The following is a 27,540-nucleotide window of genomic DNA, read 5'->3' on the forward strand; positions in this document are numbered from 1 at the left end:
TTGAAATTAATTACAAGGTTCTTGGCTAAAAGGCGGGGGGAGGCGGTGTCATCCGGTGGGCTCGGTACGCGGAGCTTTGGCCACCTGCTCGAGGCAGCGGCGGCCGGGCTGTGCAGGCTCCCGCAGCCCCGCTTTTCGGGCAGCCCCGGGGCCGGAGAGCCCGGCTGCCGCCGCGGAGAGCGGGCACAGCGCCCGGCCCAGGTACGGCCCGGGGCGGGCGAGGCGAGGCGACGGAGGGCGAGGGGATGGATGGATGGATGGATGGATGGATGGATGGATGGATGGATGGATGGATGGATGGATGGATGGATGGATGGATGGATGGTTGCGGGCTGGGGAAAACCCGGGCGGGGGCGGTCTCTGCCTCTTTCCAGCTGGAGAAGTGCTTTTTGGTGTGGAGTGCGTGTGTGTGTGTGTGTGTGTGTGTGTGTGTGTGTGTGTGTGTGTGTATGTGTGTCCGCCTGTGTCTGTGGGGAGTTTGTAGGTGTTCTGGCTGGGGCTCCGAATTTTCGTCTTCAGGCTCTACTTTTTCCGAAGACCTACATGATTTCTTCCCCTAGAAGGTGGCTTGTTGCTTTCTGGCATATACTTATCTAACTCCCACCCCCGAAGATAAATGTTTCAAAATACTGAGAAGACATGACCACAAAAATCGCTGTGCTGTGGGGAGGACTGGAGGATGTGAGGGCTAGGGAAATTCTTAAAAATACGGTAACTGACATGAATGTTAGTTTCTGCAAATATATATGTTAAATACATATATAATACGCGTTCTGTGTAAGCTAGTAACGGTGAAAATAATAAGGGGTCTTTCTGACAGGACTTTCATTTGCATGTCTCCTCTCTCTCTCTCTCTCTCACACACACACACACACATCTTTCTGTTTGTCTCCTCTATATTCTGCTTTTATTACAAGAAGTTTGTTAATACGACATGTCAACGTTGCTGGCTTCAGACTGCGGCACTTTTTTACAAAACCAGAGTGAAAAAATTTCCCCAAACCTCCACTTAATGGCACAACTGGTATGTATAAATAAAATCTTCATTATTTAAAGTGACGTGGATGTGGTTTACTCTATAGCTTCAGTAATTTAAACAGCACCTATCTCCTGCAGATAGAGTTGCTATGCACCTCTCTACTAGTGAGTTTGAAAATTCGAACCCGGCTTTGATTTATTTCCTCTCTATCAGTGATTAATGCGCCATAATTAGCTAATCTCAAAGCCATTATTTACAACCGGGGCAGACAAAGAGAAAAACTGATGATCCAGCACTTAACTCGGTTTGAAATTATGAAACTGAAAAAAAATGTTTAGGTCTCGTCTTGGAACCGGACAGCCACTCCGATAACAACAACAACAAAAACAATAACAACGGCAACAACTTAATCCATTAATTATAGCTGATTCTTTTTTCGGAGGAGAATGTACTTGTACCATCTCTGAGTTTTAAAAAAGTGAGCATCTGCTGTCAGTCTCCTGTCTGCCCCTTTGTTGCTGTGTTAGGGAGAGGAGCTCAATCTGCGCTGCCCAAACGCGCGGGCGGTGGGCGCGGGCGCAGAGGGGGAAGCCCACGGCCACACGCGCAGGGAGCGCTCGCCATTCCCGCCCCCAGCCCCGCCCGAGCCGGGTGCGTGGTAGCCCGGTGGCAGCCCGGTGGTAGCCCGGTGGCAGCCCGGTGGTAGCCCGCTGGCAGCCCGGTGGTAGCCCCGTGGTAGCCCGGTGGTAGCCCGCTGGCAGCCCGGTGGCAGCCCCGTGGCAGCCCGGTGGCAGCCCCGTGGTAGCCCGGTGGCAGCCCCGTGGTAGCCCGGTGGCAGCCCGGTGGCAGCTCGGTGGCAGCCCGGTGGCAGCCCGGTGGTAGCCCCGTGGCAGCGGGGCTGGTGGCGGTGTGAGCAGCGGCCGGGGGCAGCGCGGCCCCCCGCAGCAGCGGCCGCCCGTGGGGGCCGAGGTCGCCTTGCGCCGGTCGGGGCTGCCCGCCCGTGTCCACCGATTTCCTCATCGTTTTGCGTTAAATCCCGAGATTCTCCTCTTTCTCTTCCTTTTTGAGTGTGGGAATATGGCTTTCTAATAATATCCTAAACCCCCGACCCGGGAAGATAGGCAGGCTTCGTTTGATCTGGAAATGTGAGGGAAGACGGGAAGTAGAACATCCATGAAAATAGCAAGGAGGGAATGAAGAAATTTGATTAAGAAATTTTAATTAAAAAAATAAAAATAGAAGAGAAGAAAAACAAAACCCGAGGGCGTTTGAGTAGAGGCAGAGCAAATGTGCTTGGTGTGAGCAGGCGCTGATTGTCCAAGAGAAGAGGTGCAAACGTTCTTTGTTCCGATACGCCTTTTCAGGGGCTCACACAAGTCATCCTTATAGCGAAAAAATATTAGCACTTTGAGAAAGAATAAATGGAAAGGAAGAAAAATAAGGGAAAAGAGAATCCATCAAACCCTCCCCACCCTGTTTATCATTTCTGGGGTATAAAAACCCAAAACACAAACCAGCACAGAACAACATAATCTGTAACCTTTCCAGTTGCTACTCGCTCTTCCCCTCGCTCTCTACTCTGCTCTCCCTCCCAAACAAACAATGAATTAGAGACGATCGCCCCGTGCCCGCTGTAATGCGGCGACACGGAACAAACCGGGAGGGACCGGGCAGGGGAGGGAAGTGAAGAGCTGCAGGGATGGACACCCAGGGCAGCGCGGGACTACTCCCCTCCGACAGGGCCAAAATCTCCTCTTCGCTTTTCTTCTTCGTCTTCCTCCTCTTCTTGTCTAATGAAGGATTGATCGAGACATATGAGTAATGCCTGATGCTACTTAGCCGTGGAAAAAAAGAATCCAGGCTCTGAACTCCAAAGAATTTTGCTTGGGATTTTGGTTCTGAGAAATGCCCCTGTTTGTCCTAAATCCAGCCACAAGGGAGGGGGTTGGGTGAGGGGACATCTGTTTAATTTGAAGCAATAAATACGCCGGATCTGTGGCTGTTTGGGTGTTTCCATTTTTAAAGATGATTAATCCCACCTCCACCCCCCCTTTCCAATTCGACTGTAAAGAAATGGATTAGGAATGGTATCAAGAAGGATTATTCATTTATATCAGGCAGATGGAGCTGTACAGTAGGGTTTCAAAGAAACAAAGAAAATGGTTTCTAAATGGTTGTTTGGCATGAATTATTTGGTGGATTTGCAAACAAGCAAGGCGAAGCACTGTACAGCAAGATGTAGAGGAAACCCATCTGGCACCTTTCCCATCCTTGTCTGGGGCTGGAGGGGTTTCCAGACAGGTAGCGGAGGAGTCGCTGAGCAGACCTGGCCCGAAGGGAGCGGGCCGGGGAGCATGAGGTTGCTCTTCCCTCCGGCAGCCAAGAGCCTCCCGCCTGCCCGAGCTGCCCGGGGCTTGGGGCTGGCCTGGGCTTTGCTGGCGACTGCACCTGCGGGGCGCGCCGCGGACCCGGGCTCGGGGGCACCCCGAGACATGAACCCGGCGCGGTCCTGCGCGCCCTCCCCGCTTCCCCACCCACCTCTCCTCCTCCCCACCTGGCCCTCTCGGCTCAGCCGGTCGCAAAGCTCAGGGCTGAGGCAGGAGTGGGGGGAAAGGGAGGAGGGCAAACAATAAAGAAGCGACAAACTTTCGGAAGTGTTTTCGTCGCGATCCGCCCCGCCGCGCATTTCTGTTCCTTTCGGAATTTTTCAGTCAGCCCCGCGTTGAAATCTCCGACCATTTCAAACAGTTAAAAATGTGATTGACACGTATGTTAATAGTTTGTTTTTGTGCAAAGCGGATCTGCAAATTTCCAACACAAACACACTGTGTAGATCAGATGTTAGGTATAAAAATGGTTTATTGATTGAAATAATAGAAGCATTATTTTGATTTGTCCTGACATGCTGACTGATTTATAGATTCCTACCCCATTGATTTCTTCTTGTCCGGGCAGAAGGAAATGATCAAATCTCATGAAAATGCCCTGTTGTGCTAATTAAGAACCTGAGGTGCATTTCTTTCTTTCTTTCTTTCTTTTCTTTCTTTCTTTCTTTCTTTCTTTCTTTCTTTCTTTCTTTCTTTCTTTCTTTCTTTCTTTCTTTCTTTCTTTCTTTCTTTCTTTCTTTCTTTCTTTCTTTCTTTCTTTCTTTCTTTCTTTCTTTCTTTCTTTCTTTCTTTCTTTCTTTCTTTCTCTCTCTCTCTCTCTCTCTCTTCTCTTTCTTTCTTTCTTTCTTTCTCTCTTTATTTCCTCTCTCTTTCTCTCTCTCTTCTCTTTCTTTCTTTCTCTCTTTATTTCTTTCTCTCTCTTTCATTTTCTCTCTTTCTTTCTCTTTCTTTTTCTCCCTCTTTCTCTCTGCTGGGATTTATCAGATTTATTCTCTGCTCCATGGACTTGGTGCGTGTATATTTTTTTATCTTTTATACATCTGTTTTCACTTTGCACTTTCAATGAGCTGTAGCAGACAATAGTGAGAGAAACATCTGAAAATGCAAGGAGACAGAGTTGCATATGTGTTTCATTTCTGCGGGTTAGTCGGAGAAAACAACAAAAGGACACCTGGAGGGGGTGTGTGTGGAATAAAACACACAGTTAGAAAGAGGATTGTGACCCTGTAAGAGGGAAAGGCGACTACAACGAAAAAGGACTGCAAAAAGTAAAGAAGAGCAGTAGAAGTGAAGCTGGAAAGAGTGTAGAGGAACATTGATCCAGAGCAAGAAAATGAAGTTAAAAGCCGGTTTGGCTGGATGTTCCCTAACCTTTTTAAAAAGAAGAGTTAGAGGAAAGACATGTCGGTCCGGATAAACAAACTGGGAAGACGCACCTGCCGAAAATGTGTATCTGATCTATATAAACAAATGTATGTCTGTTTATCCATCTATGCATTTATATAGGGAGATTTAGAGCATCCCAACAATCATTACAATCCTGCATCGAAGAGGTAAGTCTCACAGTTCTCTCTTTTATGGACGTGGAATCAAATCCTCTGAGTATCCAGCAGCAGTGACATCCCAGGCAGTATTAGTCTGGCTGGACTTTCTGTGTGTTTGCTTGGTTTTGTTACTTTTTTTTTTTTTTTTTTTTAATTGAGGAGGAAACAGGGTTCAGTGGGAGACAACCATATGGAGAGGGAGGGCAATTCCATTGTCTGTTCGCCAGAGGATCTCGTTTTGCCCTGGAAAAGACGATCAAACGGAGCCAGGGTCCACTCAGGAAAGTAAAAGGGATGACGGAGTGGGGAGAGGAGGGGTGGCGGGGGAGGGAATAAGAGTGGGTGCATGTGGATTTAATACCAGTGAAAGTATTACAGGGGGATCAGATTTAGCGAGCGAGCGAGAGGGAGCTTTTGAACATCTGTCTAATGCAGCTAATAGAAGTGACATTAGTGATATTGGAGAGAGAGAGAGACACCACCGCCGATCGGGCTGGGATTACGGGAGTCTACCCAATCCGATTAGCCGCTGCCCCTCTCCTGCCGGCGGCCGAGCCCGAGCCCCGCTCCGCGCCCTGCGCGCCCCGCGCAGCGCGGCCCCGCCGCTGCTCTCCCTCTTCCCTTCGCCCCCGGCAGCCGCGGCTCAGACCCTTCGCAAAACCACTGCTGAAGGGCAGAGCCGCAGCTCGGCCGTGGCGATCAAGCCGCTCGGGTTTAATATTCATCAATACACAGCGATGAAATTCCACCCCGCTCCCGAGGAAACCTTTATTCTCCGGCTAATTGTAATTTACAATTACGCTTTACACCTTATCACGTAGGAGGTTAGGAAACAAGATTCTTCCATATAATTATTGTCCTCCTTAATCTTATTCCATTGCATATCACCTCTCACGGCAAAGTCCTATTGTTCCCTCCTACCCATTGTACCAGTCATTTAAACTAGTGTATTAAAAAAAAAAAAATCCCAGTCTGCATAATTTTAGACATCACACCCACGCACGCCTCTGAGCCCGAAGCAAAACGCATGAATGGCTTATAACTCCGGGAGAAGGAGCCGCCGGCTGCGCCGGGCAGGGTCACGCAGCGCCGGGCTCCTCTCGCTGGGCGGGCGGGCAGCTACCGGGGCTGCCGCGCCAGGATGCACTCTGCTTTTGGGTGGGTTTATAGATATTTCCCCTCTAGTTTGCTTGCCCAGTCGACTAATTTAAAAGCTTTCCTTGATTATAATAGCAGGCAATTTACACAGAAACATACACTTGTGAACTCCTTGCTCCTAAGCAAGTATCTCTTGCCCACGCATACCGTATGCCTTACAATCCTTGCTTTACTGTGACTGCAGCCTTCAAAGTAAAGTGCATCTCTCCAGCTCTCTAGTGCAGAGAAAATGCCTGCAGTTTGTACCTCCAGGCATTACAACATGCCTCAGCCCAGCTGAAAACAACACTGCAGCTGGAGTTCAGCCGGCCGCAGAGGAGTGTCACTGCCGGCAGCTCTGCCAGGGACGCTGCCAGGGGCTGCCATGGGGCTCTCGAGTACTATCAGGTTCAGCCTTGTGCCTGACTCTTCACAAGCTGTTTTACCACCCGGTAGGAGCTACCCGAAGCATGACTCAAAGGCTGACTAGCATCCAACTCATGAATTACAGAAAATTGATGCCCTGCTTAAAATTCACAGCAGTGAATTTGTAACATTCACATTTCTACGTGACAGTCATCTTGCAGAGAGATAACATCTAACAGCTCCTGAGTTTCCCCCTTGTAACACTGTGGGAATAACATGGCAAAGGCCAAAAAGTCTCTCTGTCGCTCATTCACACACAGGGCACACACCAGAGTATTGTGCAGCAGTTTAATGATTTGTAGCACATCAGTATAATATCTATCTCTGAGAAACTACACTGGTGTGTTTTTTTTTGTTTTGTTTTTGTTTGTTTGTTTTTTTGACTGGCTGGGAATTTCTTGAATGGACATTAAGACCTTTCTTATAAACTTTTCTTGCCCAGGTGATCAAATTTTACAAATTTTACTAATCTTTCATGTCTACATATCAGGCACCAAAGGTATTATAAATTAAAACATCCCAAATTTTAAAAGTAACAATCTAGTCTGCATCAACTTCTTAATTAGACGTAGTTGAGGCAAAGCGCTGATGTTCGAATCAGGAGATATCACCATTGAAGAAGGTATACAATGAGGCCTGTATAAAGTCTTGGTTTGCTACCCATTCATCTCTGAACCTTTGTTGTTTAAACATGAAAAAAAAAAAAAAACCAACCAAAAAACAAAAAAACAAACAAGACATTCTCCAGCTCCTAACAATCCTTATTTTCCATAATCTTCACCACTTACTTTCAGAACAAAAGTTCATAAACTTAAAATGGGAATCCAAATAGTCTTAGAAGAACAAATTCTGTCCTACCCTCAGACCCTATGTTCATTTCATTCTTGTATTTCTGTTGATTGCATAGTTGTGTTTCTTTTAAGCAGCACACTCTTGAGTTACTATTTTCTTATTAACTCTCTGATGTTCCTAATAAAACAAATAGCTTGCATCATCCAGGTCATTCTTTGTTCTGGAACAGAGAGTTTTATGCTAGGTGGCTGTTAGATATATTCAGAGGCTGGCCAGTAGGAGACAGCGACAGTTAGGGGATCGTAGCATGTCTCTACTATGTGCACGTGCAATTCAAAACACTAGAGAATTTTAGCACAAATTTGTGCTTCTGTGGTAAGAAAGATGATCAGTGTCCTGAATCGTGTTTTCTGGATCCCAAAACTTCATATGAATTATGTTTATAGATTAACATGAGGTTCCCTAGGTCAATTTCCTTCATTTTAGTGTTTCTTAATATTCCATTGGAGTTTTTTAACCATATATATTTCTAGATTTTAACACATACTTAAAGTAAAATATTGAAATAAAATTAATTTTGTAACAGATTCAATTTATAGGAAGATAATGGCAAAAACCATACACACCTACTATTTAATACAATGCTGGATTTTTACCCTGCAGTGGACAGGAAGCATTTTTTTTCTGTATTTTCCATTATTCTTACTAGGCTTTATTTATACAGTGCAGTTTTTGAAAAATGTATCTAAGACATTCCATATGAGCATGTAGTGAATTCCAAAATGGACCCACTCTGATGTGGAATAATACCCATTTTAAAGCTCTTCTGTGAAGTGCTCAAATTCCTCCTGCATCCCTATCACTTCAGAATGGCACATGCCTTGTGCTGGAAACTCTGGGGCTGAGAAAATGAATATGATATTGGCTATCAAAATATCAAGAGCAGAAACCACTACTCCATAAGGATAATTTTAAGTTACCAACAGAGAGAGTACCTACATGTAATTGTCTGCAGATGCGATCAAGCCAGGCTGCAGGATCCTCTACTTAGATGAATTTTCTCATCATGAAAGAAGAGGTTTTTTTGCTCCTATTAGCTGAAGACCAGTGCTATATAACACACAAATTCCAGAGTAGTCATGACAAGTGGAGTGGCTTTTAGAGAATAACTAATTGGCAGATTGTCTTTTGGATATTATTACGGCTGTTCTTGACGATTATGTCAGAGGCCAAACTCTGGTGGGCCACACACTATTCAAACCTGGAACCAGAATGCTGGTCCCTGCTTGGTGTTTCTTTTGCAAGCTGGAAACCCTATCTCCTTTTTTTGGTTTGTTTGCTTGTGACTCTGGTGCTAACAACACCACTGCACCTGAGCTTTAGGTAAAGTAGTACTACCTAAAATGTCACAGATTAGATAAAATATCTGAGGTATAGCTTAGAAAAAATTTCAAGAATTGCAAGAGAAGAGGCAGAGAGAAGAAGGGTGTCTTGCAGGAAAAAGGGATATGATGAAAAATATGGATCAGAAAGAAGGCAGGGGAACTTGACATATTTTTCTTTCACCAAGCAATATTTTCCAGTAGTTCTTTGGAAGAGGTAATTCTTTGTCACACCATTCCCTCTTGTCTCTTAAATATTATGTATTCCCCAGGCTACTATGGCCAGCTATGCCAAGGAACAAAGGAACTGGGAGACCTAAGAAAATCTCAACAAAGAGAAGGAACAGTACAGATTCAAGAAGAAATGACATGGTCTGCATTCTTACCCCTGCAGGATCATCTTTCAGTCTCATCTGTATATCAATGCATAAACACATAGGCACACCACATATGTCCTTTGAACTGCTTCTCAGCAAATATTGCTTAAACAGCCAATTGTGCCAACATATCCTATCAGTAACTCTACTAGTGCCAGGGGGGAAGAGTGAAGGACTGAGATGGAGGAGTATTATCAACATCTACATTTGATTGCCTGTAAACCAACCAGGTAAAACTCAACGGGGCTATCTTTGTACCCCACAAGGTGTAACGTGGTGGTAATCATGGTGGAATGGTTAGAATGGGATTGACCAACTAATGGGGATGAATTCTTGATGGTAATTTTTTGTGTCTTTTTTTAATAAGATTTGAAGAATTGTGAAGAATGCAAAGCAGATGAAATGTGTAGCGTTTAGTATTTCTGTGGGCAAGGCACTCTTAGGTAGCTGGTGCACCCTTACTCACATTGCTCTGCCAGAGCAACCCCTTAACTTGGAAAGTAACTGAGTAAAGCTGCTTCTTGCTTACATTGGAGTTCTTGCTTACATGCAGTTCTACTGATGCAAGCCTGCTGTGTAAGTGATGTGAGAATCAAGCCCTATTTCACCAGTCATTGCAAAGGCATAATTTATGATTTGGGCTGCTCAGCTGCTGCCACAATGCTTGAGCCTGGGGTCAATGGTGCTTAGAAATTAGTGCATCTTGTGCCACACACAGAGGTGAGAAGAGGACTGGGCTGGGGTTTGTATTCCTGTTAACATCAGGGAGTGAGTAGGCATTTCTCACAGATTCTGGCATGGTGCAAATGGAGGACAGTTCTGAGGCTAGAGGAGTTGTCTGGGATGCTAGGCAGTGTTTCTCCATCCCCTATTAGGCAGACCATGTGAAACACAATGAAAGCCAAGATTTTTATTATTTACTTAGTGAAAAGGTGTATCAATACTTAGTGATGGTTATATTAGCTGAAAACATGATATTTTCTGTCTCATCTGAACTTCTTTTACCTGCTTACTATTACTTGTCACCAGGGATAGCTTTTCAGTTCTCTTTCCCGGGTCTTGATTTCACTGTTTGGAAACATTCTTTTGAATGTTTGCAGGAGATTGTATCTTCATCAACTAAAAGGAGAAACAAATAACAGAGTGAGAAGCTTGCTTTGCTGAGAAATTAAACTCTTAATTTTTGCAGTGTAATTCTGAAAATAGGTCTGGCTTTGTGTGTGTTGGTCTAAATGCAATTTTAATTTCACCATGTGCCTAGGTAGGGAGAGGATGACTAGGGGATGTGACATCCTACTTAGCAGTAGGACATAGCCATTCATTTGGAACATCATGAGCTGTGCTAAAAAGGAAGAGCTTGTTTTTAAATTAATTGTGGGTTTTTTAGGTATTCCTGCATTTTGGCAGGAGAAGGAGGGGCACCCAAGTGAGATCATTGCAAGTTTCCCATGCCTCCCTCGGTTTGGAATTCACTCATCAGCAAATAGAAACCAAATCTTGATTGTGGTAACACTGCATATAAGTAACTTCTTGGCTACCCAATGCAAAAAATCATGTCTTACACTTTCTGCTGGTTTCATTCCCACAAATTTCAACCCACACAATTGAAGGGAATTATCTGTTTCTAACAAAAGCCCAAGCATTTGGCAAAAAAAAAAGTCACATTTAATCAGGTACATTTTTAATCTCACTACCTTTTTGTTCTCTTAAATTGTCCTCTGTTCAGCACTAGTGCTATTATTTGACTGTAGAAATAGTAGGGCTTTGTTTGTTATTTTCTGCAAATGTTTGTATCTTGAATGCTTGTGTCTCAGACGTATTCAGAGGTTGACTTTGCCTGTTGTGCTTTCAAAATTCAGAAGATTAGCATTAAGCTTTGGCAGCGATTTATGCCAAAGATCTTTGGACAAATGTGGAGCTAAAAAAAATGGACCTGATGCTAATGACATATGTAGGCCAAATTCAAGTACGTCATAGATCACAGAAAATGTTGCATGCAGCATTGATCAGAGAATGATGAGGCATATATGATTACAACAGGGTAACTTTTCTAAGGCTGGTCTTGAATCTGTAAAAAGAAGGTAACTCAAGCTGGCGGGTGCATACGTGGTGCATGAGTGTGTGCATATCAGGGAAAGTAAAGCTTTATCCCACACTGGCTGTAGGAAAAAGCCTTAATCTGGATTTACTTGTATTTCATTCCCAGAGTGACGTAAAAGAGTCTTAGAGCCAATCTGTACTGCACAAGGAAGTCAGGTGCAGAGATATTTGTGCTGAGAGCCAGAGAGCTCTGTGCTCCGTGCAGGGGGAGCCCCTTGGCTCCAGTACTGCTGAGCTTGGCTGCTTGGCCCCAGTTGTAGGGAGGGGCTCCAGTATCACCCCCATATTAAGTTTTGTTTCGTCGGGCCAGGGTTTTATGAGCCTTTAAAAGAAAACTTAATACACACAAAGGATAGCTCAGCTATTACCTTTGGAGGCAAATAATGAGCAGGATGGCTTCTGCTGCAGTGTTGGAAACCAAACTGTTTAATAAAAGGAAAAACAATAAACAGAAAATCCGATCCAGGTACAGAGGTCTGCTCCTGGTAAAACACCTTCACAAAAGCCTCGCAGTTTTTTTGTCTTCTCTTTTTCTACCTGATGGCCCAGGCGGGATCTTTTGGCTCTCATCCAATTAGGTGACCCCAAGGTTTTAGTGAAGTCTCTGAGGTCCTATAAGGTGGCTTTTCACCTGATCGTTGGGAGAAACTTCTGGGCTTTCTTCCTTTTTTGGGGGACAAAGGCTAGTTTGTCCCTCTCTCATTGGGGGCATCCCCCTACACTCCTTCATCTCACCCTTTACTATACATTTAGAAAGAAAGAGGAGAAAGGAGTATAGATTAGAATGCTAATAATTTTTGCTGCCAATTCTCTATCTTAACTTTGGTGAAGTGTTTTTCCAGGTAGGCTTCAAATTTCTGGCTATATGTGTGACTTTTACATAGAGGTAGGTTTAACAACTTTTTTATCACAACAATAACTACAAAACTTTTTCAGTGCAAAACTTTCTTGTAAACAATTTTAACTAATGCAAACTTAGAAAACAGTCTTTGCTTCTATCCGTGGCTCAGTTGTTTGTGCATTCTTCTTCTGGTGCCGTCTGCTGCTTTCGGATCGGCTGCACTTGTGGCTTGACATTCTTTGCAGGGATCCATCGAAGACCTGTGTTTGTAGAAATGCATGCAAACCCCCGGCCCCATGTTACAAGAGGATGGGGTCCTGAAATCTGTCCTGTCTCTGGATCCTTGATGAAGACTGGTGGTCTTTCCTTGAGCTTTGCCTGACTGGTATTGCTGAAATGCCTGAAAATTGGTGGTACCTGCTCCATAAAGGAATTGTTTAAGAAGTTAAAAACATATACAGCTTTATTCAGCCTCTCTATTGTAGAAAGCACTTCTGTCCCCCCTTTCTGTCTTTCTAGTATCATTTTCAATGACTTGTGTGCTCTTTCTACAATAGACTGGCCTGTGGAAGAATGTGGAATACCTGTGGTATGTTTGATACCCCAAGTTTTGAAAAACTCTTGCAATTTATTAGAAATGTAGGCTGGTCCGTTGTCAGTTTTGACTTCTTGAGGAATACCTAGGGATGCAAATGCTTGTAAGAAATGTTTAATCACATCTCTACTTTTTTCTCCTTGATGTGCAGAAGCAAAAATTGCTCCCGAGAAGGTATCTATTGATACATGTATATGTTTGAACCTTGCAAATGACTGATATTGAGTGATGTCCGTTTGCCATATCTGCAGGCTATTTAAGCCTCGAGGGTTAACTCCTGTTGCTATTGCTGGTATAGCTAATTTCTGGCAATCTGGACATGACTGAACAATTGCTTTTGCCTGATTCTGAGAGATGTTAAACATTCTTACTAAAGCAGGTGCATTTTGGTGATAGAAAGCATGGCTCATTCTTGCTTGTTCAATAACATTAGGAAGTGTGTGCTGGATTGGCATGGCTAACAAATCAGCCATGGCATTTCCCTCTGCTAAGAAACCTGGAAGAGAAGAATGTGAGCGAATGTGCATTACAAAGTAAGGTTCTTGTCGAATGGAAAGAAGTAAGATTAACTGTTTGAGCAAACTATATAACTGATCATTAGCAACTTCTTTTAGCAGAGATCCTTCTGCTCTTTCCACCACACCTGCAACGTAAATTGAATCTGTTACTAAATTAAAAGGAAATGTGAATTTTGAAAAGACCCGTACAACTGCTGCTAACTCTGTAATCTGTGCAGAACCATCTACTTCCTCAATATCTGATTCCTATTTTTTTGTCTCTGAATTTTGCCAAGCAATCACAGATTTTTTAGACTTCCCAGAACCGTCTGTAAAAAATGTGATTGCCTCAAGGGGTATATTACTTCTTAAAGGCTTATGAATTAATTTTAAAGATGAACTTAATAGCTCATGTTTGGGACAATTGACTGAAATTTTTCCTGCAAAATTTTCCAAAGCAAATTGCATAACTTCTGAATTTTGAATTAACCATTCTAAGTAGATGGTTGTGACAGGCAGAAAGATTTCTGCAAAATCTCTTCCTGCAAGGGAAAGCATTCGAGATCTAGCCTTGATAATCAATTGTGAAATAATTTCAGGGCAAGTTGTTATAGTTTTACCCAATTGACGCGATAGGAAAACCCACTCTAAGATTATCAGATGGTCCTTCTTCTCTAGATTCCACTGGAATATCAAACCATGAAGTTGTGGACTCTCCCCTAAAACTGCAAACAAAAAAGACAGGTTAGGATTATACCGATGAGCTTGACGTGACTGGATGGCTCTCATCACTTTCTCTAAAGCATTTTGAGCTTCTTTGTTGAATTCTCGCGGTGAGTTTAAGGTTGTGTCTCCTCTTAACAAATCTGCCAGAGGAGCCAAGTCCTGATTTGAAAGGCCTAGTAGTGGACGAAGCCAGTTCAGAGTGCCTACAAGCTGCTGCACTTCATTCAAGGTCTTTGGATTTGTTCTTAGCTGGAGTGGCTGCGGAGTTACCGTTTGTTCTGTGATCCTGTATCCTAAATATTTCCAGGGAGGAAGTGTCTGTATTTTTTCTTTTGCTACAGTGAGTCCTGCTTTCTCTACTGCTGAGATGACCTGATCTGTTGTCTCCTGCATTGATGCTTGGTCCTTTGCTGCTACTAAGATATCATCCATGTAATGTAATATGAGAGAATTTGGATATTGTGTACGAATTGAGGAAAGTATTTTTGCAACATACCACTGACATATAGTCGGCGAGTTGCGCATTCCTTGTGGAAGAACGAGCCAATGATATCTTTTCAAAGGTGCTTGCTGATTTATGGATGGGATGGAAAATGCAAATCTTGGTGCATCGTCTGGGTGCAAGGGAATATTGAAAAAACAGTCTTTTAAATCAATAACAGTTAGCTTCCAATCTTTTGGAATCATAACAGGAGAGGGTAAACCTGGTTGTAAAGAACCCATTTCTTGAATTACTTCGTTAATTTTTCTGAGATCCTGTAACAACCTCCATTTCCTACTGTTTGGCTTTTTGATTACAAAAACTGGAGTGTTCCAGGGACTAGTAGTTGGAGTTAAATGACCTTTGGTTAATTGTTCCTGCACTAACTGCTCTAAAGCAGCAAGTTTCTCTTCAGGTAAGGGCCACTGACTGACCCAAATGGGTGTGTTAGATGTCCATGTAAGTTTTAAAGTGTTATGTCCATCAACAGCTTTTGTTAAAATCCAGTTTCTAACCTGAGATGCCATTGTGATAAAATGTCCCGTCCCCAAAGAACTATATCAGCTCCTACAATGAATGGTTTTGTGGTGGCAACACGACCTTCAGGCCCCTCAAATGTGACTGCGTGCGAGCTTCGAAAGCTCTCACAGTGACCACCAATACCTGCCAGCTGATCCAGCGTAGGCACGATGGTCCAGTCCTGTGGCCATTTCGATCTCGATATCAGAGTGACGTCTGCTCCGGTATCTATCAGGCCAGTGAGGGTGATGGCTTGCCTGAGGTGCTTCAGGATACAGGTGAGCTGAGGCCGCCCGCGGCTGATGTGCCTGGTCCAAGCGATGACAGCTGTGTTGTTCTGTGACTCTGGTAGGAGGAAAGCTTGCGCTATGGTTAGTCCTTTGGGTAAAAAACATGGAGGGTCTAGACACAAAGCTAAGACTGTAATTTCCTGTGAACAGGTGACAGACAGCACAGTTGGAATGACATAAAAACCTTCTGCATGGGATCTGCTCACTCCCACTATTAAGAACTGACGTGGTTGTGGTTCAGGTCCCAGCTGTCCTGTAGACACTGTGTGAGCAACAGCATTGGTTAGCATCACTGGCTGGGCTGTAGACAGCTCCAGTCTGGTACCTGGGGACATTGTGGTCGGAAGTCCTGCAAGGATGTGTTGCAGTTCTGAACTTGGTGGCCTGTGGTGGTCTCTGGCCTCTGGTGCAGTGGTTTTTGTATCATGGCACGCCACTGCTCCGTGCTGGGCTGCACGTTTCCCGGCAGATGGCACGAAAAACCCTGTGCTGGGTAAAAGCTGTTAGTATTGTGACAGAAACCTCTGCATCCACTGTTTCTTGGCAATGGCCTTCTGCGGGTCCTAGGACATCCCCTTTTAAAATGACCTCTCTGACCACACGAATGGCACGAGTCTCTTGGAATTTGTTGGTTCTCAATTGCACCTTTGAATGCTATTAAAGCTTCTGCTAGGGTTTGTGTTTGCTTTTCTACTGCTTTTTCCTGCTGCTTTAGGGTGTTTTCTTGAGCTGTTGTGATGGCACTGGCCAATACTTCTGCCTGCATGGCTGCTGCATGCTCAGGGGTGCTCAGGCGGTTGCAAGCATCTACTAGCTGTGTCAGGGTGGGCTCAGGATCCTGTGGTAATGTACGTAATGCCTTTTTACAGGTTGGGTTTGCATTAGAAATTGCAAGCCGTTTTAATAACTCTTGTCTGGTTCGGTCTATTGGAATCTGCTTTTCTAATGCCATTTTTAAACGGTCCAAAAACTTAATATAAGGTTCATCTATGCCCTGTTTTATTTCTGTGAAATCTAGTTCTGGCTTGTTGCCATCAGGGACCTGTAACAAAGCTGTTTTTGCTGCTTCTTTGACATCCTGCAATACTTGTCTACTAAGAGTTCGGGCTTGTATTTGAGGATCTGTATGAGCTCCTTCACCTGAGAGCTGATCTATAGTCAAATTTGCAGTAGCTGGAGTTCCTGCATAACCTCTTAAAAGGTCGTTTAACAAACGTTTCCATGCTAGTTCCCACAAAGAAAATTCTGTTGGAGATAGCAGGGATGTGCAAAGCTGTTTTAGATCATGTGGAGTGAATATGTTTGCTGTGAAGGTGGCCTGTAATAGGCTTCTGAAATAGGCAGAATCTTTACCATACAGACGAGAGGCTTTGCAAATCTCTTTTAACTCAGCAAAGTTAATTTGTTGCCATGTAGCCCTGGGTCCCGGACCTGTAGTGTATTTCACAGGAAAAACCTTCAATTTCGATGCAATTTCCCACTCTCCTTCCTGAACTGCATCCTTTCTTATCCTCTGCCAGGTATCTGTGACTCCCTGTGTGTTAAACTCTTCCTTAGATTGTTTGAAATTACATTGTGGAGCATAGGAATAGTTTGTTTTTTGTTCCGGCAAGTTATCGGACATGGGCGCCGCCATTTTGGACAGGGTCAGTTCCGGCGCATCACTTCCGGTTCCCACGCTCGGCAGAGAGGGGGTGTGCCGTCCCGGGCTGTGGGCGGGGAGCAGGGGCAGGGACACCGACCGGGCACCGCCTAGAAAAGGGGCGCGTCCCTGTTCCGATGGACAGGAGCTCAGGGAGCAGCCACCCAGGGACTCCTGGGAGTCTGACGAGGATGGCGAGCCACGCCCACGAAGGACAGAGCTGGGCTCGGGGTTATAATGGCGATTGTCACGTGTTCTATTGTTCTCAGACTGGATTCTATCGGTTCGGCTTTTTCCAGTTTTACTGTCAAAATTTACTGATTTTGAACGCCAAAGCAAGGTTTTGAGAGGAGATAGAGAGGACTTTGTTTTGGTAGGGTTTTTGGAAGACGGGTTTTGCAGACAAGCCTGGCCAGGGCTGGTCTGCTCCCCCCTGTCTCGGGATGGGGTCGGTGGGGCAGGCGGGGGGGCAGCTGGCTTGGCTGCCTCCCGGCCTCTCCACCGGGGTTTCTCGGTTGGGATAAAGGAAGGTTTTTGGGTCCCCTCAGAACTTCGCTTTCTCCTGTCTTCTCTGTCCTGTCTGCATTCTGCTCTCTCCCTGGTCTTTGCTTGCTTTTCATTTTCTATTATTACAAATTTCAATACCGTCCTGAATATTGGACGCAGCTTTAAGTTGGACTTCTTGTTTTTTTCTGTGTTATATAATTTCAGTCCAACTGAATCCCAGAAGTCTGGATCGAGTTTCTGAGACATGTCTGAGTTTGGGAATTCTTTTAAGACTCATTTTACAAGCTTTTTAAGCTGTTTTTTGTCAAACTGAATATCTTGGATTTCCAACTTATAATTAAAATACGAAAAAAATTCCTGCTCAGCTACTGACAACCGATTTCCCATGGTGAAACTCACCGAGTCTTCTGGTCGTCCTTCTTGGTATAGACTTTTTCCCGGGTCCTGGGTGCAACAGTTTCAGCTTAGCCGATTCACAGTATCCTCTGAGGGTGTGTTGTTTGCTCCCGTTCCGTCTGAATTATAGCCTCTTCTTCACCGGTATGAGGCTTCGATTTGGGATTCCCTCTAAACCCCAAATCTCTTCTTCTGAGTTTTCTTTTTTAACGCGACAAAAAACTCAGGTGCAGGCCTGCTTCTCCAAAAACGCAAATACCAAGGAAAATTGTCCTATTTTGATTGAGGTAATCAAAAATTCCTAGACCATCTTCCTCAATATGAGAAATTCTGTCCAGGTGCCACGTATTAAGTTTTGTTTCGTCGGGCCAGGGTTTTATGAGCCTTTAAAAGAAAACTTAATACACACAAAGGATAGCTCAGCTATTACCTTTGGAGGCAAATAATGAGCAGGATGGCTTCTGCTGCAGTGTTGGAAACCAAACTGTTTAATAAAAGGAAAAACAATAAACAGAAAATCCAATCCAAGTACAGAGGTCTGCTCCTGGTAAAACACCTTCACAAAAGCCTCGCAGTTTTTTTGTCTTCTCTTTTTCTACCTGATGGCCCAGGCGGGATCTTTTGGCTCTCATCCAATTAGGTGACCCCAAGGTTTTAGTGAAGTCTCTGAGGTCCTATAAGGTGGCTTTTCACCTGATCGTTAGGAGAAACTTCTGGGCTTTCTTCCTTTTTTGGGGGACAAAGGCTAGTTTGTCCCTCTCTCATTGGGGGCATCCCCCTACACTCCTTCACCCCCACACCAGTCCTTCTACCACTTGCCTTCACACAGCCATCACTTCCTTTTGCCATCAGTGCTCCACAGTTTGAACTCTTTGACCAGTTTCAGTTTTTCACTTCCAAGCTCTAGATGTAGCTTTTGGACAGTTTGTCACTTTCTTCCTGGATTGTTGTAACCCTGCTAACCTATCTGTGCTACAAGACTGACCTACCACCTTCTATCTACCCAAGATACCTGATGTTTCCAGAGCTTTGCTGCTCCTACCTGTGTAGTGTGTTGAATGCACAGTTCCCATTTTGTGACTCCAGCCTCTAGTTATAAACTAGAAGAGGGACATGTTCCAGATAAAAAACCTTCAGATTAGCTCAGGCAATGAAATGCTTTTTTCTTTAATTAAAACCAACTTCTCTATTCACTGCAGAGCTTTCCCAAGCAGCGATTAAGACAGATACCACATGAACCTTTGAACTGTGGGCAAACTGCAGAATGTGTTAAGACCAGCAGATGGGTTAAAACTCTTTCCTTCTGGTGAAATGAAAGGCACAATTAAGTGTCTAGTTATGGAATGGCTGTAGACAGTAGAAGCCACAACTGGGGGTATATAGACCTGAGCAAAAGATTTTTTGAGGAAGATTGAGTGAGCCTGTAATAGGATCCAAATTGAAGCTGCTGCTAGCATGAAAATTCTTTCCCGTCCATTCTTCTAGCCTTTTATTCATACCTTTGCAACTCTCCTCTGTACTGTGCTGACCTGTGTGTTTGTGTAATGCACTGGCAGCTGAAACAGGGAACATCATGGCTAAAAATTACCTAGTGAAAAAATACCCTACATTTATGACAGTAGTTCAGCTGCATAAAGTCACTGAATAGCCACCACTGTGAAGATATAGCTAGCAGAATCCCTGGACCTAGTCTAAAATCCAAGAGAATAGGTAGTCATTTGATGCTCCATGTGCAGGTGGGAGAATGAGAGAGAAGTATGACAGGGTAGAAGCAAGTGAAGGGCATTTCCAGATGCAAGGTTGACTAACAAAGCATACAGGTGGGGAAATGAAACCTCTTTATGCTTCTGAGCTGTGTGATGCACTGACACCTCACACTGATGCATGAACTTGATTGCAGCAATGAAAAGTTTGTTTTATAGAATACATTTCCTCAGCCACCACAAACTATTTTATAAGAACTCGATATTGTATAAGTGCTCGTGTCCTAGCATTCAAGCTAGGCTACACATTTTTAAAACACATAATCTCTGAACGTCTGTTCCCACAGAGGCTGTCCTCAGAGCTAGTATAAGAATAGAGACCTTTATGTGACCCCTGTGACATCTGCCTTTGTATAACTTGGGAAGTGGTCTGAGACCAGAATACAAATGCCTCCAAGACTCTGTTTCCTTCTGCATACAGTGCTTAATGTAAGATGAGGTTTATTCTGTTTCAGTATATACTGAAATGTAAATTTCTTAATGTTAATATACAAAAATACACTGAAAAGTAAATATACATGCTTTGGCAAATATCAGTTATATATAAATATATCAGGACATTTTTCTAAATCTTTCCAGAAGCAATGAAATTCAAGCATGCCTTATAGATTGTTGAATGAGATAAAACAAGTGTTATTATGAGATCATGAGAGTGATGCTGTTTTCTAAGGAACTATAGTGAAGATTATCTGGTTATTATTTTTAACCATATCCTGCTCTGGGTTGTTTTCCATGAGATTTCTGGAAGATATTTTTCACTTAATAAAATGAAGTCATATTCATTTACCATAATGAAATTCAAAGTAACTTTCAATTTAGGGTTTTAGCTTCTGATAACAATTTCTTATGTAAAGCAGCTGCTATTTTAAGTCTGTCTCTCTTGCTTGCTCAAGGAAGAGTGTAATGGGCTTTGGCTGGCTATCTATAGTAACTCTAGAATGTTTGGCTTTTTTATTTTATCACACTACAATTTAATTACTTTATAGTATATAAGATGTTAACAACCAAATCCATTTGATAAAATTAATTTCATGTGTTATTTATGAGAAAGGCACAACGATTTCAGTAATTCTTAAAAAAACATTTACATTTTATTTCTTCTGACTTTTTGTTTTACTCTATATTTTATAGGTCTTCATTTGTATTTGATGTAGGTTTTGAACTTCAGATTTATGTCTCAACACCTCGCAACAAATTTTGTAAATATTCTGTGGGGGCTTGGTCCTGAAACATAAACATTTCTTCTTATTGAGGCATTGAAGTAAAACAGATCCCCTCATTTATTATGTGATATCCAGGAGGCTAAGGAGATTTTGATCTCTTTTTTTTTCAGGAACATCTTCTTCAGTAAGAATAATGAAATGTCATCATGCTAAGGTGAATCATAATAAATGTTATGTCTTGGTTGACACTGAAAAATAAATCAAAGAAAGTTGTGAGAAATATTGGTGACTTTTTTTTCCACAGAGATTTGGACCAACTCTATAAATTAAACAGTACGCGATGACAGCCTTGAGGCGGTAAGTAAACCATTCAGTAGATAATCTCCATAGTAACAAAAAAAAGTTTAACCATCTCAAACCAAAATAGCACATCTGGACCTGGCTGTGTCATATGGCAATAGGGAACATTTTATTGTTGTCAAAAGTCACAGCACACAAGAAAACTCTACAGCTTAATCCTTGTTAGTAGAAATCAGTGACATACAAGCATTGTTTTGGGAGGATTCTGATCCTGTAAGAAATTATATATTTGCTCACCTTTATGCTGTGTAAGGATCCTGTTGTGATCCATCTGCTGTTTGCAAGTTAGTGGGAAAACCAGGCACTCCCTTAATGAGTATGGAGTCCAGTCCTGAGAATTCTTGCTCATGAGAGTAGTCTTAAATCATTAACAGAATGCATTTGTGTAATAACTGATTCACTGCATTCCTAATTAGCAGTATTTTATTTTAATTGCACTAAACTTCAAAGCTGAAGGCTTATTTTACAAGACAAATTCTTTAGTGCTGAAGATGGAATCATTTAATTGGTGTGGGTGCAGAAACTTGGAGATAAAGACTGAACTGCTGAAGGGAATGCAAAATTTTCTTCAGTAAGTACAAAGCTGTATGTGACATCTATATCTCTCCCTGAGAACAAAAAAGAGCAGGGGCTCCACTTTTCATCTTGTTCAAGCTGTATAAACTTTGGGTCAAGCCTTGCTAAACTAGCGCATAGCTGATGGTAGGAGGCATTCACAGAACAGGTTTTAGGAGCTGTGTGGGGTTCAGCTGCTCTCTTATCAAAACCCTCACTTTTGCCTTCACTATGGGGTGTAAATTTTCCCCTTTCTAAGCCTGAAAGTAATCAGGGAAGGAAACAGATATAACCTTCATTCTGTCTTTCTGCCGAAATTGCCATTTCACCAAGTGAAATGGCATGAGTGTATGTAGCAATTTGTGTGTATGGGCTATAGCACAAATTGTGTCTTTGAGCTAAACTGTTCCAGAGTCTGTGCTTCCTGAGGCTTTTGCTGGGCTGGGGTGTTTATGTATCTCCTTTTGCTCAGGCCTAGGCCTGTTCTCAAAGGCACATTTTGACACTCCAAAACAATAAAAAACTGTCATTGATCAGCCCTCTGGGACTCTGTGAGAGCTCTGCATCCAGTCTTGACATCCTGAAGGCAGTCAGCTCTGACAGACTTCCCTCGTACTCTTTCAGCTCATCCTCATCCCTACCTCGATCCATACAGTTAAAGCTACAACGCCCAGGAGGTAGCTCAATCTGCTTTGTCAATTCGATCCTTTTCATCCATTGAAATGTGCCAGGAAAGCTAAAAAGGGCCAATGTGGGCTCCAGAAGAAGAAGTAGACAGATTTCTAGATGTATGCTCGTAACAGTAACATACAGCAATTTTCACACGGCTTCCTTCCTCGTGGTGCCAGAGCATGGTTCTGTCTTTCTGCACAAACGTATTCATCCTAAGCTCTATCACTTCACCTTTAGTACTGGCACAGGTCCCTGGACAGACCTAGCATTAGAAAGTCCTATGGATGGGGGTGTCCCTGTGTGAGTGGATTCTTCTTCCCTTGCTTGAAAAGGACAGTCTGCCCATAGCAAAGCCTCCCTGTGTAGTAATCTTTAAGTATAATTCAGATCTCTCTGAAGAAGAGAGGGTACAGTTTGAGGGTACAGTCATGTCTGTTTCCACTACATGTACCAAAAATATTCCATAATCCTGAGCTAAAAGAACAGCTGCAGTCACAAGCCAGGATTTGCAAAGTCTTGGCACAACAATATAGGTGATAACAAATGATTTGACATAAATCCTTTCAAGACAAAAAAGACATGCAGCATAGAGACAGGTTTATAAAGCTGGGTGATGAAGCAAGGTCAGTACCTCTAATCTAAATGCAACAATACTCGTGTTGTATCACAAGAAGCCTCCAAAGCAACCTTTCCACAGCTCACTGAAAGCATATACTTCACCATCTTCCCTTTCATGTTCCTTTTTGAAATAATTTGGTAGGGATATTTTGGATGGGATTGTCATCTGCGTATGTTTAATGCATGTGCTTCCATCATCTATGCCCTCTCCATTTGTCTGTGTGAGTGTGCTGGGCATTGGTTTTGGTTGGAGTGGAGGATATCTTCATAATTAATTATTGCATTGCACAACAACTTCCTTTACAATTTAAGGTTGCCAGTGCTTCAGCAACTCTGAGACCCCAACTGAGACTTTAACAATGTGTTGCTAATAAAGGGGGTTAAATGTTGTTTATACATTACATTTCTGGACAAAACAAATTTCACTTGCACCTGCCAATGGCCAACCGATAAATTTGCACTGGTAGAAGTTCAACAGCAGTGGGCCAGTGAATTAGATAAATACCACAAGGCACCATAACCATTGAAGGTTAGTGTTTTCTCAGCTCTCACACTCCAGCAGACACAATCTCTTTTCTTAAAAAAGATTTAAAATAAATAAATCCTTTTTGTAAAGTAAAAAAAAACAAAAAAACATATTCAAAACACAAAATAAATTCCTCTCAGAGTCTATGGCAGTTATCTGCTAGGCTTCCTGCCTCTCAGATGTTAATTATGATTTAATCAAAATTTGTGGTCAATTTTTAAGTATAAAAGCATCTCATATGACTGGTTGCCAATTCTGAAGTCTAAAGGCCTTGCTTTATATTGCTGTAGTAGAACAGAAAATATAATCAAAGTTTGACCTTCAACTTTAATCCTATAAACAGAGAATTTGCTTACTTTACCTTGGAAACGGATGTGATTCATCACAGTAGCCCATAAATAACATGTCAAACTGTTAGACCGATCAATGAAAATAAGTTATTGAAAAATAATGTGATTGTAAAGTCTCTATGTAAACTAGCTTAGTGTTATTTTAAAATGAGGAGGGCTTTCAGATTGAGGTAAATATTTTTTTAAGGAGAATAGTTACTATGTAATAAATGCAGTAAACATTAAACATATTTGCCCTACACAAGATATTCTTTTTCACGAAAAGTACCTTAATGTAAATAAGCATTAAAGCTCCAGAGGAAGAATTGGGGTCCACTTAGATCAAGACTGAAAATGGCAGGTTACCTAAACTGTCTGTTGCTTATCACCATGCCTGAAACAAAAACAGAGGGTGAACTCTTGTCCACGTGGGAGCCCACAGGAACGGTTCAGTCATGAAAAACCTGCATTTGAGACCTCAAAACTGAAAGCAGAAGTTCTGGGATGTGGACTGGATGAATTAAGTCTCCACTATTTATTTGTGGGTATTGACTCTGAAGTCAATACCCACAAATTTAAATATGGGAATGTATTTGAAGAGCAATTTAAATATGGGAATATAGTGAAGTTGCTGTTTCATGGCTTATGTTTCCAACAGGAATACACAGAAAATGTATTTCACAAAAAAACCCATTTTTTTTCTGGATGCAAAAAGTATGATTTTAAAATTATTTGATGTAGTAGCACAGCACATGTTTAAACAATATGACTATATGGGCATATTGAACTGAATATCAAAAAGAATAAACTAAATTTTCTTTATATGTATTAGCAAGTTTAACTGTCCAGGTAACCAGAAATTTATTTTACTGAACAGAGGGCTGAAGCTGATTAGCTTGCTGTGTCAGAATCAGACCTTGTCTGGCATTTAGATCTACCAGCTGAAGTTTGTTTGCACTCCTTGTGTCAGTAATAGTGGAGATAGGCAAGTTATTGTGATGCCAAAATATAAATAACATTTTTCATCCTACATTATTACAAAGCATTTGTTTGTACAAGATGGAGTCTTTCAATGTAAATAATTAATGTGTGGATAGATTGCCTTGCTGTACAATGAGACAGGGAGGCAATGGAGTTATACCTGGCTGACAGGTTTGTACCTTCCTTTTTAGCTTTCATTGGTGACATAAAAATAATTGAAAAATTTCTTTTTAATTTGCATAGGAATCACTTTGCTGAGATCATACTGTAAATATATAAGAAAGAATATAACATAAACAATGATGGTTTTGTGAATAATTTTCTGACAGAACAGCTCTTTAGTATTTTTTGCACTAATGTGACTGTGTTTTAATTTGTTGATACAAATGGAATATAGCTGCAGTCAAAAGCATTCTGGATTTGCATGATGACAGCCGGAACCCTCTCCTGGCCTTTCTCCTTGTCATTTACAGTTTATTTATTTACTTGAACCTCAGACCTGGTGGGAGGAGATGAGGAAATGTCAGGAATCCCACGTGGACTCAGCAAATCTCTGCCAATAAGAAGCAACTCCACAAACTGCTTGCTGGAAACTCTGCCCCCAGTGAAGCATCACCTTCCTCACCTTTCACAGTGCCTCACTCTGTGCACAGCCCCTGCCTGCCTTGGTGCACAGATGTGGCTCCACCAGTGTGACAAGTGGGACCCCCCAGAGCTGGAGGGCTCGGGGGGCAGTGGGGTCCCACTGAGCACAGGCTGCTGCTTTCAGAGGTGTCGTGTCGTGTCACAGTAACAAAGCCAAGAGGACACGTCTGCTTGTGTACTCAGCATTACCAGAGTGCAGGAGAGCAGCTGCTGAGGTATAAGCATGAAGGACCCTGAAGAGAAGAGCCCAACCCAAGTGACTCCTAGCTAAAGTAGGAAAATAAGGGTGGCACGAGGGCAGAGCAGAGGGAAGGTGGGGGAGCTGGGTGTTCCCATCTCTCTGAAGCAGCTACATTTCCACCCAAGCCCAGCTACCCCTTGCAGATGGAGAGGCTCCCGTGGGCTGTGACCCACCCCATGTGCAGAGGGAGTTTGCTGTGGCCCTGCTCTGTGGCATCTCCTGCAGCCAGCTGCCCCACAGCCAGAGTAGCCCGGGGAGCTTGATTTCCATCATGCCCCATTAAGGGAATGTAATGAAAGACTATTTTGAGGAGGTTGGAGTAATGATAATGAAAGAATTTTCAAACTGTTTGTGTATAATTTCCTGAAATGTGCAAGACAGAAAGAAAGAGAGCACAAAGATGCCTTCCTGGTGATTTAACAAATGCCATTGCCATTCTCATCTGCCTGGGATCTTCACTTCCAGCTTTCATGTCTTGGTTGTAAAATGAATTTAGTACTGCAGTCAGCATCTGCAGACATGCTTCGATATATTGTAATTGGAAGAACATTTTAAAGAGTGATTTCCATAGACAACAAAGCTTACTTTCTATTTCCTTTTTATGGACTACTATTTTAGACAACTGAGTGTTAAAAATCATCTGTATGATCACAAAACTTTTTAATGGGATCCCTTCATAACATTGCTTAAAGCAAACAGCACTTAATTCTCTGTGTTCTGCTTTAATATTGTTTTTGATTTTACAGACTTTCACTTTGGGTTTGAAGATTTATTTGTGGAGAGACTTCTGATATGAATACTGTAGTATTAATTCTTCAGTCAATGCTGGGCAGATTTAAGCATATAAAGTCCACTTAAGGTAGAGTGAAAATTTAAATTGATCAGCCTGGGAACAGAGCAGAGACTTTAAAATGTTTCAGTTTCCCAAAGAGACTTTTTTTTAAGGAAAGAATAGTGAACTCTAAACAACTTTTTGTTTTGGTGGTTACTATTCTTGTTTGATTAAAAGAAACATCTGTTTTAAGATGGACTAGCAGTATCATGTCATTACTGCTTTCTCTTGCATCTTTCTCCTCTCACCCAAACATATGCTGTGGGTCAGAAAACTTTTTTGTCATTTATAGCGATAATGCAACTAATTCACCCATGAATGCTGTGCTGGTCTCATAACACACGCCAGTTTATCTCACACATTACTCATCATGCTGTGGAAAAGAGAGACTGAAATATCAGAAAGAAATTTGAAGAACATATGACTGTGGCTGAGCCAAGAGAAGTGGTGCTGGGGTTTATAGATGCAGTTAATACTACTGTGAGCAGTGCTATTGCTGGCAAGCCTGACAGTTAAAAAAAAAAAGTCACTTACTGAGTTCCTTGTGCTGGGTTGAGCAACTCACTAAAAATAAATCATCCATTCCTTTCTACTGCCAAGAAACAGAGGAGAAATATAAGCGTTGTAGTTAGCAGAAAGGTTGACCTTAGAGATTCTGTTGCCCCAGAGCTGACGAGATTATAGGGAAGGGAGAGTTTATAGCAGAGATTTTAGAAACAAATGCTTTAGGATTTCATTCCACATTTGGGGAAAAAAACACTGAAAAACATTCAGTCCTTTGGGACATTTTTCATGACTTGTTTATCTTCCTCCATCAGGATTCAGCACTCATAAAATCTCATGCTGTGCTTGTATTGCTTTGTTGCAAGCTCCTGTTATTTTGCAGCAACACTGCAAATAACTCATACTGGAGTAAGGTTGCTACTTGGCCATCTAATTTTTCACAAAATGCAGCAAAAAATAGACATACTGCTCATAGGCAGTAGGCAAGATCGCTGCTCCTGCTGACTCCAAAAGAAAAAGCAATTAATTACCTTGTTTATAAAAATCTAATTATTATTAATTGTTTCTGTGTTATTTTTCAAGCACACTGTGAATGTGTGGTACAAAAATGTCAAGCATCTATTGTTCTTTCATCAGAAGGATGACACAGGCACAATACTTCAAAGGCCATGCTAACAAAACTTTATGTATTTCTACCCCAAAAGTAAATTTCTACCATCTTTGAATGTAGAAT

The 27,540-nt window shown here is 42.5% G+C and overlaps 1 long non-coding RNA gene across 1 annotated transcript; it reads left to right on the forward strand.

Moving 5' to 3' along the window:
* Positions 1-7,659: 7,659 nt before the first annotated feature.
* Positions 7,660-25,900, forward strand: LOC135291121 (uncharacterized). The gene is made up of 4 exons (XR_010353987.1): positions 7,660-9,254; positions 20,715-20,758; positions 20,849-20,901; positions 25,059-25,900. It is a non-coding gene; the product is annotated as an uncharacterized LOC135291121 (long non-coding RNA).
* Positions 25,901-27,540: the final 1,640 nt, after the last annotated feature.

Source organism: Passer domesticus, chromosome Z (genome assembly GCF_036417665.1).
Source record: "Passer domesticus isolate bPasDom1 chromosome Z, bPasDom1.hap1, whole genome shotgun sequence".
Lineage (NCBI taxonomy): Eukaryota > Metazoa > Chordata > Aves > Passeriformes > Passeridae > Passer > Passer domesticus.